Source organism: Mus caroli, unplaced genomic scaffold, assembly GCF_978045245.1.
Source record: "Mus caroli unplaced genomic scaffold, Mus_caroli_1 scaffold_7, whole genome shotgun sequence".
Taxonomy (NCBI): Eukaryota; Metazoa; Chordata; class Mammalia; order Rodentia; family Muridae; genus Mus; species Mus caroli.
In genome coordinates, this window is record NW_028227262.1 from 25,814,490 (window position 1) to 25,828,890 (window position 14,401).

General features: G+C 44.1%; 1 pseudogene; it reads right to left on the reverse strand.

The window, feature by feature from the left end:
• Positions 1-8,479: 8,479 nt before the first annotated feature.
• On the reverse strand, positions 8,480-11,392 carry LOC147003826 (elongation factor 2 pseudogene; annotated as a pseudogene).
• Between the last annotated feature and the right edge of the window lie 3,009 nt (positions 11,393-14,401).

A 14,401-nucleotide genomic window follows, 5' to 3' on the forward strand; every position in this document is an offset into this window, starting at 1 on the left:
GGTTTCAGATTGTTAGTAGTCAAGCTCAAAGAAGAAACAAGCAAGAGATTAGATTCAAGGATCTCTATCTTCCTCTTCTTTCTATCTCTCCTCTTTCTCCTATCTAGTTATATGGGGGTGAAATGATGAGGAGCAGAGATAAATGGTGGGAAAAGGTGAACCCAAAATGTAGCAACAAGTGGCAACTCAGCCTGTAGGATAAAATAAAAAATTTGATTTCAAGTGCCATAAAAGAAATGTTGGGGGGAAATATGGGTATTTAAGAATCCAGCAAAACATTTATTGCATCTACTACCACTGGGATATCTCTACTTTACTCCCAGAGGGATTTCTCTTATTTTTTCTTTTCCTTCTTCATATATTTTTGTGGTCTCCCTTCCCCCATCTGCTTGAACCTGCTTGCTCAAGGGTGGAGCTTCCTGCTCATTCGTCCTGCCACGCCTACTGCTGGACCCTGCCTTTGCTGCTTGGAGACACACACATGTTCGTCCTGCTACTGGACCCCGAGATTGTTTGGCGGGAAATCGGGTTCCCTCCCCCTTCCTTTATAACTGAGTGTCTGGAAATAGTAAAATTGAGCTTTGATCAGAATCTTGTCTTAGCTTCATTCCCTTCTCTCGCCGCCTAGCCCCTCTTCTCTTCCAGGTTTCCAAAATGCCTTTCCAGGCTAGAATCCAGGCTGTGATCTGCTGGCTGGACACAACATATTTTGTTTCAAAAAAGACTTGAAAAACTGGCTGAGGAGTTGGAAAAATTGTGACACGAACTGGGGGGGGGGAGGCACAAAATACAAACAAAGGGGGTGTAAACAAAACGGGTCAATCTATTCTTTTGTTTCTGAAAGTATTGTAAAGTTGGCTGTGCAGCTGGAAAAACTGTGGGTGGAGGTGGAAGCACAAGAGAGCAAGGATCATTGAAAAGGGAGAACATAAAAGGCTCAGGCCCAGTGACTGAGCAAGAGAATGGAGACTTCCCACAGGAGGAATGAGGAAAGAAATTGTGCCAGAGGGTGGATGGGTCAGAAAAAGCTGAAAAAGCAGGAGGACAATCTGATGAAACAGGCCATTTTGAGGGAAAGGGTTAATTCCTAACCAACTGTGCTGCCAGACTGGGCAGAGGGGCAGCCCAGGGATATAGACCACTACAGCTTTCCCAAAACTTATACAACTAATGTCTGGTAATGATGAGGAACAAGGTTATGAGAAGATAGGATGGTATCCCATAAAAATAATAGCTCTAATGCATTTTAAAGAAGCCATAATTTCATAAGAATGCACTAAACTTATGCAAAACAAATTCTAAATAACTGAGATTCTCAAAGTAGAATTATTCCCCAAAACTGGAAGGGATTAGTAACAGCAGTATTGGAGGCTAGACCACAGTTGCAATGACTAACCTGGCAGACAGAAGAAACAGCAAATATTGAACAGTGAATTAGTGCTAGGGGAATGAATATCATAACTGGGTGAAGGTTGATGCTCTGATCTATAAGAACAGGTTTGATGATGTTACTATAGAACGATGTTGCTTAGCAGTTTTAAGACCTTAAGACAAAATTGAGGAGCCCTGGAAAAGTGTCCACATTATTGACTAAGATTGTACAAGGCTCTGGAGAAGCCTTCACTGGTTGTTATTGTTTTTATTGTTGTTGCTGCTGCTGCTGTAACAAAGATTAATCTCAGCTGAGAGCAAGGCTGTATTAGCCCTGAAACAAGGCAGGTTTTGAGAGACCTGGGCATTTGAAGATATGAATGTCGAATAAGTTATGAGATCACCGGGCATGGTGGTGCACGCCTTTAATCCCAGCACTTGGGAGGCAGAGGCAGGTGGATTTCTGAGTTCGAGGCCAGCCTGGTCTACTGAGTGAGTTCCAGGACAGCCAGGGCTACACAGAGAAACCCTGTCTCAACCCCCCCCACCAAAAAAAGTTATGAGATCATTAAAAGCATGACAGCACCCATGGAAGAGTGGATAAGGGATATGACCAATATTGGTTCTAATGTGTACCATGCTAATATCATAGGTAAAGCTATAGCGTGAGGTCTCAAATATCAAAATGCATGGTGCATTAATTGTGGAAAGTATGTTAATGATCAAAGCATATCTAAGAGCAATGGTACTTTTCAATATAAATCAGAAAGAAGACCTCAACTTTTAGGGGTGTGCAGGTAATATGGCAAGCATTGCCACTGTCCCAATTTAATGTAGGTCCAAAAGAGATAGGGTAATTTCTTACCATCAGAAAATGTCCTCTGGAGCTCAAGGTACTGCAGCAAAAAAAAATGAATGAACCATTTCAGAAAGAAACAACAGCCAAGAAACATTGCAATATAGGTTAAAAAAAAATATGTGTGTGTGTGTGTGTGTGTGTGTGTGTGTTTGTGTATGTATATATGTATATGTATGTATATGTATGTATATATATGTGTGTGTGTGTGTAAAATATATATATATATATATATATATATATATATATATATTTACTGGAATTATATATATACTGGAATTAAATCATCCTGTATAAGGATGTGCTAACATCAGAATGGAAACCAGTGAAAGTTTTGCATTAGGGACATGGATTTGTTTATATTTCCACAGGAATCCAAAAGCTGTGAATAACATCAAACCCAATAAAGATTAGATCTGAGCAGAAGTTTATAATTTCCCACTACACACAACATAATTAATGGCTTAAAACAGAAAGTGGGATATGTAGTGAAAATTGAGTAATTTTATTTTCTTTTAAAAACACAGAAATATTATAAGACTAGACTTTTGTTTTAATCACAGGTGTGGGGATATCAAGCTGCTTTGCAGCCGCTGACCATTGTCGGGTTCCAGTAATTGCCACTCAAATGAAGCAAACATTGATCTCAATTAATCAAGAATAATGAATGCACACCTTAATACTGAACATTCAGGACCATTAAATGACTAGAAGACATAAGTGCAGTTCTTGTCTGCTCTCAGGGTAGAATATATATATATATATATATATATATATATATAAACAGGTTCAAAAGTTTAAAAGGCAAAAGAGGAGCAGTACACTTTAGTAGCCAAAGTATTATCAGCTAGCCTTTAAGCTGATCGGTCCTGAGTAAAGTGAGGTGAGTGGTGGATGGGTGGTAAACAGGGGAACTGCAGAACATTGAGATAACAGAGCATGAGTATTATAACTTCTTGGTTTATTGGTACCACTGTTCAGTGTCAACTTCAAAACCACAGTGACCCACCCCATATGTAGGTGCAGGAAAGGCTGCCTGGTGATCAACTCTGACTCAAACCATTTCAGACATAATAGTTCATATTGACCTTTGATTTCTGGAGTCCTAAGAAAGACTTTGAGGAATTTCTTAAGATTAGCAAACCTCATGCGGAACAGTCCAAACAAAAAGAACAAAACATGGTATGTGGCCAGCATGTCCTTGAGGCAAATCACTTTTCTGTGTCAATGACTGGTAGACTTGTTACAGAAGCGATATAAAATAGCTCCCGGGCATGGAACAAAATGGCTACAGCTATTCTGAATGTTGAAATCAGACCATAACAACTATGATTTACCTCTTGCCCTGGAAGGGGCATCATCTTGCCAGCTGCAAATAGATGCTGCAATTGTGTGACATTTGGAATTCTGAAAATTCTTCAGATGATGCATAAATGTTAGCTCCCCAATAGATGGGGGTTAGTAGTTGTTGGTCATTCAGGGAGGTTGGTTAGAGTTTACTAATAGTTGCTCTATGTAAATGTTTTTATTTCCTCAGATGAGGGGATGACATAAGAGCCATTCCCAAGCCTTTCTAGTTCTTTCTGAACTCTCACTGGCTGGTTCAACTCAGCTGTTCTGGCCTAAACACCTCTCAAACCTGACTTATTCAAACTGGCTTCTCTTGACTTCTGACTGAATTGCTCTGCCTGATCTCAAATGAATTCTGGCAATATGTTTTAATCTTCTATCTCATTCTCACTCTCTAGTTCATTCTGTCTTCACTTGCCTCTAGCTTGTAATCTCTGCAACCTGTCTCTGTAAGATTGTTCCAGTAAGAAAGTCTTGGTAAAAACTACCTGTCCCTCTCCCTCCCTGTCTCCCTCCCTCTCTCCCTCCCTCTCTCCCTTATATCCTTCTTTCTTTCTTATCTAATAATAGGAGGTAAAACTTGGAGAGGGGATACAGGAGGAAAAAGAATGGAAAAAAGAAGAACCCACAAAGTAGTAAAAGATAAATTAAACTTCTTTCAACCATCTATGTCTCTGCATCCCAACCCAGATCTACATGGAAGGCTGAGCACTATCTGCTGGCTTTCTCTTTGGAGAAGTAACTGGTAGGTTTGAAGAGTAGCATCTTCTCTCAGTGTTAGCTATTCTGTCTCTTGTGAGGCTATGCTGGGGTCTAGCAAACACAGAAGTGGATGCTCACAGTCAGCTATTGGATGGATCACAGGGCCCCCAATGGAAGAGCTAGAGAAAGTACCCAAGGAGCTGAAGGGGTCTGCAACCCTATAGGTGGAACAACAATATGAACTAACCAGTACCCCTGGAGCTCGTGTCTCTAGCTGCATATGTATCAGTAGATGGCCTAATCAGCCATCAGTGGGAAGAGAGGACCCTTGGTATTGCAAACTTTATATGCCCCAGTACAGGGGAATGCCAGGGCCAAGAAGTGGGAGTGGGTGGGGAGGGGATGGGGGGAAGGTATGGCGGACTTTTGGGATAGCATTGGAAATGTAAATGAAGAAAATACCGAATTAAAAAATAAAAAATAAAAATAAATCTAAAAAAAACATTAAAAAGAAGGGAAAAAAATAATGCAAAGAGGAGAAACTTCCTCTGAATGAATAATCAGCAGAAAAGAGATGTACAGTTGAATAGAACCAGACATCTGGTCCAACAGGAAATTTTAAAAGGTGTAAAAATTGGGGAAAAAAAAGAGTTAACATTGTATGCTTTATTGTCATAGCAATAAAATGCAAACTAAAACATCATCTAACTACATAAAAGTCATGCCATTCTAAGTGATTATTTCTCTCCCCAAAACAATCAAAGACTAATCACACTTCAGCCCACATTCCATCCCTCTATGCTGGGTTTTTGTGCTAACTGGGCCTTCATGGGGATCCTCTGCTCAACTATTTGGGGTTCTGAGTCACCACGAGAAGTGGCCACATATGGACACTTTCCTCACCATGCTTAGCTGTGGGTGTCTGTATCTGTCTGAGTCAGTTGCTGGGTGGAGGCTCTCAGAGGACATGGTCCTGTCTGCAACTATAACATAGTATAGTATCATAAATAGTGTTATGGATTGGTGCTTGACCATGGAATGGGTCTCAGGTCTGGCTGGTTATTGACTGATCATTCCCTCAGTCTCTGCTCCATCCCCTATTCCTACAATTCTTGTAGACAGTATAAATTTTGGGTTGAAATACCTGTGGGTCGGTTGGTGTCTCTATAGCTCTTCTGGGGTTCCTTCCTGACTACAGGCACTGTGTTATTCAAGTTCCATGTCTCCAGTACAGTGAGTCACAACTAAGATCACCCACTCTGATCTTGAGCACTTCCCTTATTGCAGGTCTCTGTCTCATCCTAGAGATGCCCTCCCAACTCCCCACCCCCATCCATTGCAGATTTCCATTCATTCTCATGGCCATATGGCCATCTTTCCTGTCCTTTCCCACACCTGATCCTGAATCATCCATTTCCCTCCCCTCTCCTCCTTCTTCCCAGGTCCTTCCCTTCATCTGCCTCTTGTGATTATTTTATTTCCCCTTCTAAGTGAGATTCAAACTTCCAATCTTGGGCCTTCCTTCTTATTTAGCTTCTTTGAGCCTGTGAAGTGTAGCATGACACCTGTATTTTATAACTTTTATTACTCACTTATAAATGAGTACAGACCACACATGTCCTTTCAGTACTAGGTTACCTCACTAAGCATGATATTCCCAAATTCTCTCTATAGCAAAATATATGTGTAAAGCTATCATATCTCACATACACTAAACTAAGACACAGCCAATTCCACTATCCAAGTGGCTGTAATAACAAATATTTCTCATTTGTGTATCCTAAGGGACTGGCTCTAATTCATTGTAATTCTGTTCAGTTTCTTCTTATATTCATCATGTGTGGGTCCAGGATCATAAAAGAACCACAGCTCCTTGGAAGCTGAACATGTCTTAGCCTTCTGTTTTTAGAGAAGTCAGATTCATTCTTATTCTATGGATTAATAAAAATCACCTGGACACACATCTCACTTGGGATTGAAAACATACTTTATATAAAGGAATATGTGTTAAAAGCATTGAAGCATTAGTCTTTTACAGGGAAGTATGTAAGGCTTAGAAGCCATCATAGTGACCACAGCAAATCCCTTTACATTATGTACTCGATAAATGTCTTCTTATTGGGCTTCAAAATGGAACATTAATACCATGAGCAGACAGAGAGGAACCATTTCAACACAAGCATAAAATAGTGAAACTTGTGCTATATTTCTTTCTGATATTAAAGGACACTAGTATCATATGGATTTAGTGTAGGATGCTTGTTATGTACAACATGGAATCTATCCTGAAGCACTCTGGGAGTTCCTGTGAAGATGATGGTGCATATTTCCCTGTTCACTTACTGCTACATTTTTATCATATGACATCATACACACACAGGAGTATCCCTCCCTCCAGGTATGATTATCTTCTCTCCCACTCCTCAAAGGAGTGCATGTCTTCTCTGATGATCGGGACAAAGTCAAACTCACCCCCCATGTTATCAAGACTCTGAAAACAGTCTCTGTCCATGATTATAATGAATCCTCATCTCAGATTCACTCCCCCTCTTTTCTTCACCAACACCATTTTTTGACAGTTGTGCATGAGAGAATTGGGTACATCTAACCATTCTCCATTCAAACCTCAGCTATTTGGTTTCCCATGACTGGCCCTGATCCTCCACACTGGGTCCTCTTTCCCTGCCCCCTTCTCTGTTACGCTGTTGGTACTATAGAAAGCATTATAGTGCTGAAACCACAAACAGGTCTTTCAATTAGAAATATTTCATCCTTCTCTCCAGCCTCCTTTATTGCATTTTCTCATGCCTTGGTTCCTTTAGGGTTGAGTTTCAATGAATTGGAACCAAGGTGTAGAAGGCAAAGGATGAAGTCACCATTCTTGCCAATCTGGTGGAAAGCCTTCTTCCACAGCACTAACACCCAAATCAACAAAACTCCCACTTCATAGAAACAGATAGCTTGCTGGACCCAGGACCCACTCTCTCCCAGGATGCACCTGCTCTTCCTGGCTGTGAATCACCAGCAGATGAGCACCAGCAGAGGAGCACTTCTCCTCAGGTTCCATCCAAGATGCTGCCGAATCAGTTGAACTGAAGTAACAGTGGGAAACAAATGGCTTCCAATCTTTTGGGAAACAGTTCCAGACAGACTTTGTCATTGGAGAAAGAAGGAAATGTAATTGCAATGTAATAAAGACATTTGAAAAGCTGCTTCTGTCATCCTTAATCATGAGGGAAATGCAAATCAAAACAACCCTGAGATACCACCTCACACCAGTCAGAATGGCTAAGATCAAAAATTCAGGTGACAGCAGATGCTGGTGAGAATGTGGAGAAAGAGGAACACTCCTCCATTGTTGGTGGGATTGTAAGTTTGTACAACCACTCTGAAAGTCAGTCTAGTGGTTGCTCAGAAAATTGGACATAGTACGACTGGAAGATCCAGCTATACCTGTCCTGGGCATATACCCAGAAGATGTTCCAACTGATAATAAGGACACATGCTCCACTATGTTCATAGCAGCCTTATCTATAATAACCAGAAGCTGGAAAAAACCCAGATGTCCTTCAACAGAGAAATGGATACAGAAAATGTGGTATATTTACACAATGGAGTACTACTCAGCTATTAAAAACAATGAATTTATGAAATTCTTGGGCAAATGGATGGATCTGGAGGATATCATCCTGAGTGAGGTAACCCAATCACAAAAGAACCCAGTTGATATGCAATCACTGATAAGTGGATATTAGCCCAGAAACTTAGAATACCCAAGATACAATTTGCAAACCACATGAAAATCAAGAAGAAAGATCAAAGTGTGGCTACTTCATTCCTCTATAGAATAGGGAGCAAAATACCCATGGAAGGAGTTACAGAGACAAAGTTCTGAGCTGAGACCAAAGGATGGACCATCCAGAGACTGTCACACACAGGGATCCATCCCATAATCAGCCACCAAATGCAGACACTGTTGCATATGCCAGAAAGATTTTGCTGACAGGACCCTGATATAGCTGTCTCTCTCTCTCTCTCTCTTTTTTTTATTTTATTTTTTTTTTCGGATCAACCACTGTAGTTTATTACTCCAATGATTCCCACAGCCGGGTTGCAAAGTCTAAGGCAGGCTGCCTGTCTTCCTGGAGGCACTTACCCCACCTCCCTCTCTGGGGAAACTCCACTTGGCCATGGACCCCATAAACCTCTGAATTCATTTATTTAGACTTTTGGACATCTGCGTGTTTCCCTCTGAAAATGTTAAGAGCCGTGTCCCGCCCACCCCACAGCCTGCCAGTCCAGCCTGCAGAGAGATTCCCGCTGCCTTGTAATTCCGAAATAAATAGAATTGGTAGCAAGTGAGTGCTGAGTGATGTCAGGGTGGCCCCAGCAGTCTCTAGAGGAGCACTGTGGGACAGTCTCAAGGTGTCTTCTGATGGGTGGGCACTGTGCAGCGTGTGGCAGTATCAGGCTGCCTACAGTTTGTCCAGGAAGTTATCCAGCGCTGGGATGCCCTCTTTCAGGCCCTTGAGCTTGCGGGTCTCAGCTACCACTTGGCTGGGGCGGCTGCTGTTGTCAAAAGGATCCCCAGGCAGGATCTGCCAGTGGTCAAACACGCACTGGGGGAAGGCCTGGCCACCGGTGTTGGATCGCAGATCAGCGGTGAAGACAAAGGACTCATTGACAGGCATGTATGCCTTGACCACAAACGGGGGTACCAGCGACCTGGGACTCCTCAAACACATGGCCGCGCTTCCTGTTCTGGACACCGTAGATGCCACCCACCACTTGCTCAGGACACTGGATCTCCACCAGATAGATAGGCTCTATGAGGCGTGGCTGTGCGGTCAGAACACTGGCATAGAGGCAGCAGCGTGCTGTGGGGATGATCTGGCCACCTCCCCAGTGAATGGCATCAGCATGCAGGGTCACATCATGAACATCAAACCGCACACCACGCATGTTCTCCTCACAGAGAGCGCCCTCTTTAGTAGCCCACTGGAAACCAGCCACCACACTGTCCTTGATCTCATTCAGGTACTGCACACCCTTGGTGATGTCGGTGAGAATGTTGGGGCCAGTGCCATCAGGGCCAAAGCACCAGATCTTGCGGGCTTCAGCAACATCCCATTCATACTTTTCGGCCAGGTAGCGAGCACGTGCCTTGAGCTCCTGGCGGGCAGACACCTCACCCTTATCGATGTCCTCCACCAGGCCATCAGGGAAGGGCCTGGCCTTCATGTACAGCCGGTTGTGCTTATTGGGAGACTTGGACAGACACAGCACGTTGGATTCCTCACTGACTGTCTCCCGGTATGACACAACAGGGTCAGATTTCTTGATGGGGATGCAGGCATGGTCCTCCTCCAGATCCTTAAGGCAGATCTCCAGGTGCAGCTCACTGGCGCCAGCAATGATATGCTCTCCAGACTCCTCAATGATGCACTGCACCATAGGATCAGACTTAGCCAGCCGCTTCAGCCCCTCCACCAGCTTGGGCAGGTCAGCTGGGTTCTTGGCCTCCACTGCCACCCTGACGACAGGGCTAACGCTGAACTTCATCACGCGCATATTGTGAGCGTGCTCAAAGGTGGTGATGGTCCCGGTCTTCACAAGGAACTGGTCCACTCCGACCAGCCCCACAATGTTTCCACAGGGCACATCCTCAATCGGCTCCACATAGCGGCCCATCATCAGAATGGTTCTCTGGATAGGCTTCAGGTACAGGTCCTCTTTCTTTCCAGGCGTGTAGTTGGGGCCCATGATCCGGACCTTCAGACCCGTGGACACCATCCCAGAGAATACTCTACCAAAGGCATAGAAGCGGCCTTTGTCAGAGGTTGGTACCATCTTGGAAATGTACATCATAAAGGGGCCTTTGGGGTCGCAGCTCTTAATACCCATGGCGGCCTCATCATCAGGTGGCCCCTCGTACAGCATCTCACAATGGTACTTCTGTGCAGTGACAGGGGACAGTAAGTGGATGGTGATCATCTGCAGGAGGGTGTTTCCTGCAGGCAGCCAACGGTGCATCACAGCCTTGAGCAATGGCTTGCCCTCCTTGTCCTTGTCCTCACTGTCCAGCTTGATGTCGAGCTTCTCAATCAGCTTGGCTGTCTCCTCCTTCCTGAAGTTCATGATGGCGTCGAACACCTTGAAGATGGGGTCCAGGATGAGCTGGCAGAAGGTGCGGGGAAATTTTTTCCCATCTGGGCTATTGGCTGACTTACTGAACTTGCCATTGGCCGGATCAAAGTACCAGTCTCCCCACAGCTTCTTCCTCATGTCTTCTACTTTCTTGGCACGCTCGGCTGCGCTCAGCTGGTCCTCGCCCTTGGCTGCAAACTTGGCCACAAACATCTCCGCAAACTGTTTCAGGGTGAAGGCCCAGCCATGCAGGCCAGAACCAAAGCCTACGGTACCCAGGACAGGGTCAATCATGATATTTCCCATGGGCCCACTCTCGCCCTCGCCATAGGTAGAGATGATGACGTTGACATTCTCCATGATGCGCTGGAAGGTCTGGTAGAGCTCCTCGGGCTCCAGCTGCAGCTCCAGCAGGGCCCGGTCCATCTTGTTCATTATCAGGACAGGCTTGATGCGCTCAGCGATGGCTTGGCGCAGCACCGTTTCTGTCTGCACACACACGCCAGACACACAATCCACCACCACCAGAGCTCCATCGGTGACACGCAAGGCAGCTGTCACCTCTGAAGAGAAGTCCACATGGCCTGGAGAGTCGATGAGCTTGATGAGGAAGCCCGAGCCATTCTTGCTCTGCTTAATGAAAGGTCGTTCTCAGAGAGCTCATAGAAGAGGGAGATGGTGGTGGGTTTGATTCTGATGCAGCGCTCCTGCTCATCCTTGCGCGTGTCAGTGAAGCACGTCTCCCCAGCTCCGGCGGAGGCAATGATGCCGGCCTTGCACACCAGGGAGTCGGTCAGGGTGGACTTGCCGTGGTCCACATGGGCGATGACTGACATGTTCCGGATGTTGGCTTTCTTGTCCATGATGGCACGGATCTGATCTACTGTGAAGTTCACCATGGTGGAGGATGGCGACGGATTCTCAGAGTCAGAGGTGAACAGGGAAGAGCGCCGACGATGGCGGCGGCTGCGGCAGAAGAGATATAGCTGTCTCTTGTGAGGCTATGCCAGTGCCTGGGCTTTTTTGGTTGGGAGACTTTTACTGACTGCTTCTATTTCTTTACGGGTTATGGGAGTGTTTACATGGTTTATCTGATCCTGATTTAACTTTGGTATTTGTCTAGAAAATTGTCCATTTAATCCAGATTTTTCAATTTTGTAGAATATAGGATTTTGTAGTAGGATCTGATGGATTTTTTTTAATTTCCTCAGTTTCTGTTGTTATATCTTCCCTTTTCATTTCTGATTTTGTTAATTTGGATACTATCTCTGTTCTCTCCGGTTAGTCTGGCTAAGGGTTTTTCTATCTTGTTGATTTTCTCAAAGAACCAGTTCCTGGTTTTGTTGATTCTTTGTTTCCCTCCAACACAAGGAAGGAAACTACGCCCAAGAAAAATCAAGAAACTAATCTCACAAAAAAAAAAAAAGAAGAAGAAGAGACCACAAAAACATCATTCCACCTCTAAGAACAAAAATATCAGGAAGCAATAATCATTGGACTTTAGTATCTCTCAACATTAATGGACTCAATCCCATTATTGGAAATAAAAAATTATAGGCTGACAGACTGGATTGTAAACACTACCCATTATTTTGCTGCATTCAGGAAACAGACTTCAGTGACAAAGACAGATACTACCTCAGAGTAAAAGGCTGGAAAAAAATTCCAAGCAAATGGTCCCAAGAAACAAGCTGGAGTACCATTCTAGTATTGAATAAAATTGACTTTCAACTAAAAGTTATCAAAATATGTGGAAAGACACAACGTACTCATCAAAGCAAAAATCCACCAAAATGAACCCTCAATTCTGAACATCTATGCCCCAAATGCAAGGACACCCACATTTGAAAAAGAAACATTACTAAAGCTCAAAGCACACACTGCACCTCACACAATAATAGTAGGAGACTCCAACACCACACTCTTACCATTGGACAGATCACAGAAACAGAAACTAAGTGAAACTAAGAGAAGTTAGAAACCACATGGATTTTACAGATATCTACAGAACTTCTTAGCAGCACTTGATACTTTCTCCAAAATTAACCAAATAATCAACTCAAAACAAGCCTCAACAGATACAAGAAGATGGAATTAATCTCATGCTTTCTATCAGACCACCATGGACTAAGGCTGGTCTTCAATATCAAGAAAAGAAAAGAAAAGAAGAGGAGAGGAGAGGAGAGGAGAGGAGAGGAGAGGAGAGGAGAGGAGAGGAGAGGAGAGGAGAGGAGAGGAGAGGAGAGGAGAGGAGAGGAGAGGAGAGGAGAGGAGAGGAGAGGAGAGGAGAGGAGAGACCACATACACATAGAAGACGACCCTGAGATTTCACCCCACACCAGTCAGAATGGCTAAATGATCAAAAACCCAGGTGACAGGAGATGCTGGCGAGGAAGTGGAGAAAGAAAAACACTCCTCCATTGCTGGTGGGATTGCAAGCTTGTACAACCACTCTGGAAATCAGTCTGGCGGTTCCTCAGAAAATTGGACATAGTACTACCAGAAGATCCAGCAATACCCCTCCTGGGCATATACCCAAAATATGTTCCAACTGGTAATAAGGACACATGCTCCACTATGTTCATAGCAGCCTTATTTATAACAGCCAGAAGCTGAAAACAACCCAGATTTCCCTCATAGGAAAAATGGATACAGAAAATGTGGTACATTTACACAATGAAATACTGCTCATCTATTTAAAACAATGACTTCATGAAATTTGTAGGCAAAGGTTTGGAACTAGAAAATATCATCCTGAGTGAGGTAAACCAGACCCAAAAGGACACACATGTACTCACTGATAAGTACATACTAGCTGAAAACCTCAGAATACTCACGATAAAATTCACAGACCATATGAAGCTTAACAAGAAGGAAGAACAAAGTGTGGATACTCCAATCCTACTTAGAAAGGGAAACAAAATAATCATGGGATGTAGAGGAAGGGAGAGACCTGGGAGGAAGAAAGAGGGATAGGGAAAATGGGGGAGGAGAGAATATCAGGTACAGGAAGAGGAGAGAAGTTCAGAGGGTCAGGAAAATGAAAATATGTATTAGTTGATGGGTAGGGAATGGGGGAAACCACTAGAAAGTTCCAGATACAAGGGAAGCAAGAAGTTTCCAGGACCCAACGGGGATGATGTTAGCTGAAATACCCAACAAAACGGAGATAAAACCTGTAGAGACCACCATCAGTAGATAGGCATGGCTCCCAGTTGAGGAAGGGGGGGGTCCTTCTTTTTCTTTCTCCCCCCGTCCCCCGAGACAGGGTTTCTCTGTAGCCCTGGCTGTCCTGGAACTCACTCTGTAGAACTCAGAAATTCACCTGCCTCTGCCTCCCAAGTGCTGGGATTGAAGGCGTGTGCCACCACGCCTGAATTATCTCAAACTTTTTAAACACAGAATTGTTCTTGTATAAAGGAAACTCAAGGACAAAAATTTGAGCAGATACTGAAGAAAAAGCCTTTTAAGACCGCCCTACCTTGGAATTCATCCCATATGCAGACTACAAACCCCAACACTATTGCTGGTGCCAAGAAGTTCTTGCTAACAGGAGCCTGGTATAGCTGCCTGATGAGAGGCTCTGCCAGCACTTGTCTAATACAGATGCAGATATTCACAGCCATCCACTGGACTGAGCCTATGGACCACAATGGAAAAATTAAGGAAAGGACTGAAGGAGCTTAAGGGAATTGAAACCCCATAGGAAGAACAACAATATCAATCTACCAGACACCCCAGAGCTCCCAGGGACAAAACCACCAGTCAAAGAGTATACATGGGTGGGTCTATGGCTACAGATATGTATGTAGCAGAGGATGGCCTTACCTGGCATCAATGGGAGTGGAAGTCCTTGGTCCTGCGGAGGCATGATGCTCCTACATAGGGTGATGCTAGAGTGGTGAGGCAGGGGTGGGTGGGTAGGTGGTGGAGCATCCTTTTAGAGTCAAAGGGAAGGAGGGAGGGAAGGGGGTG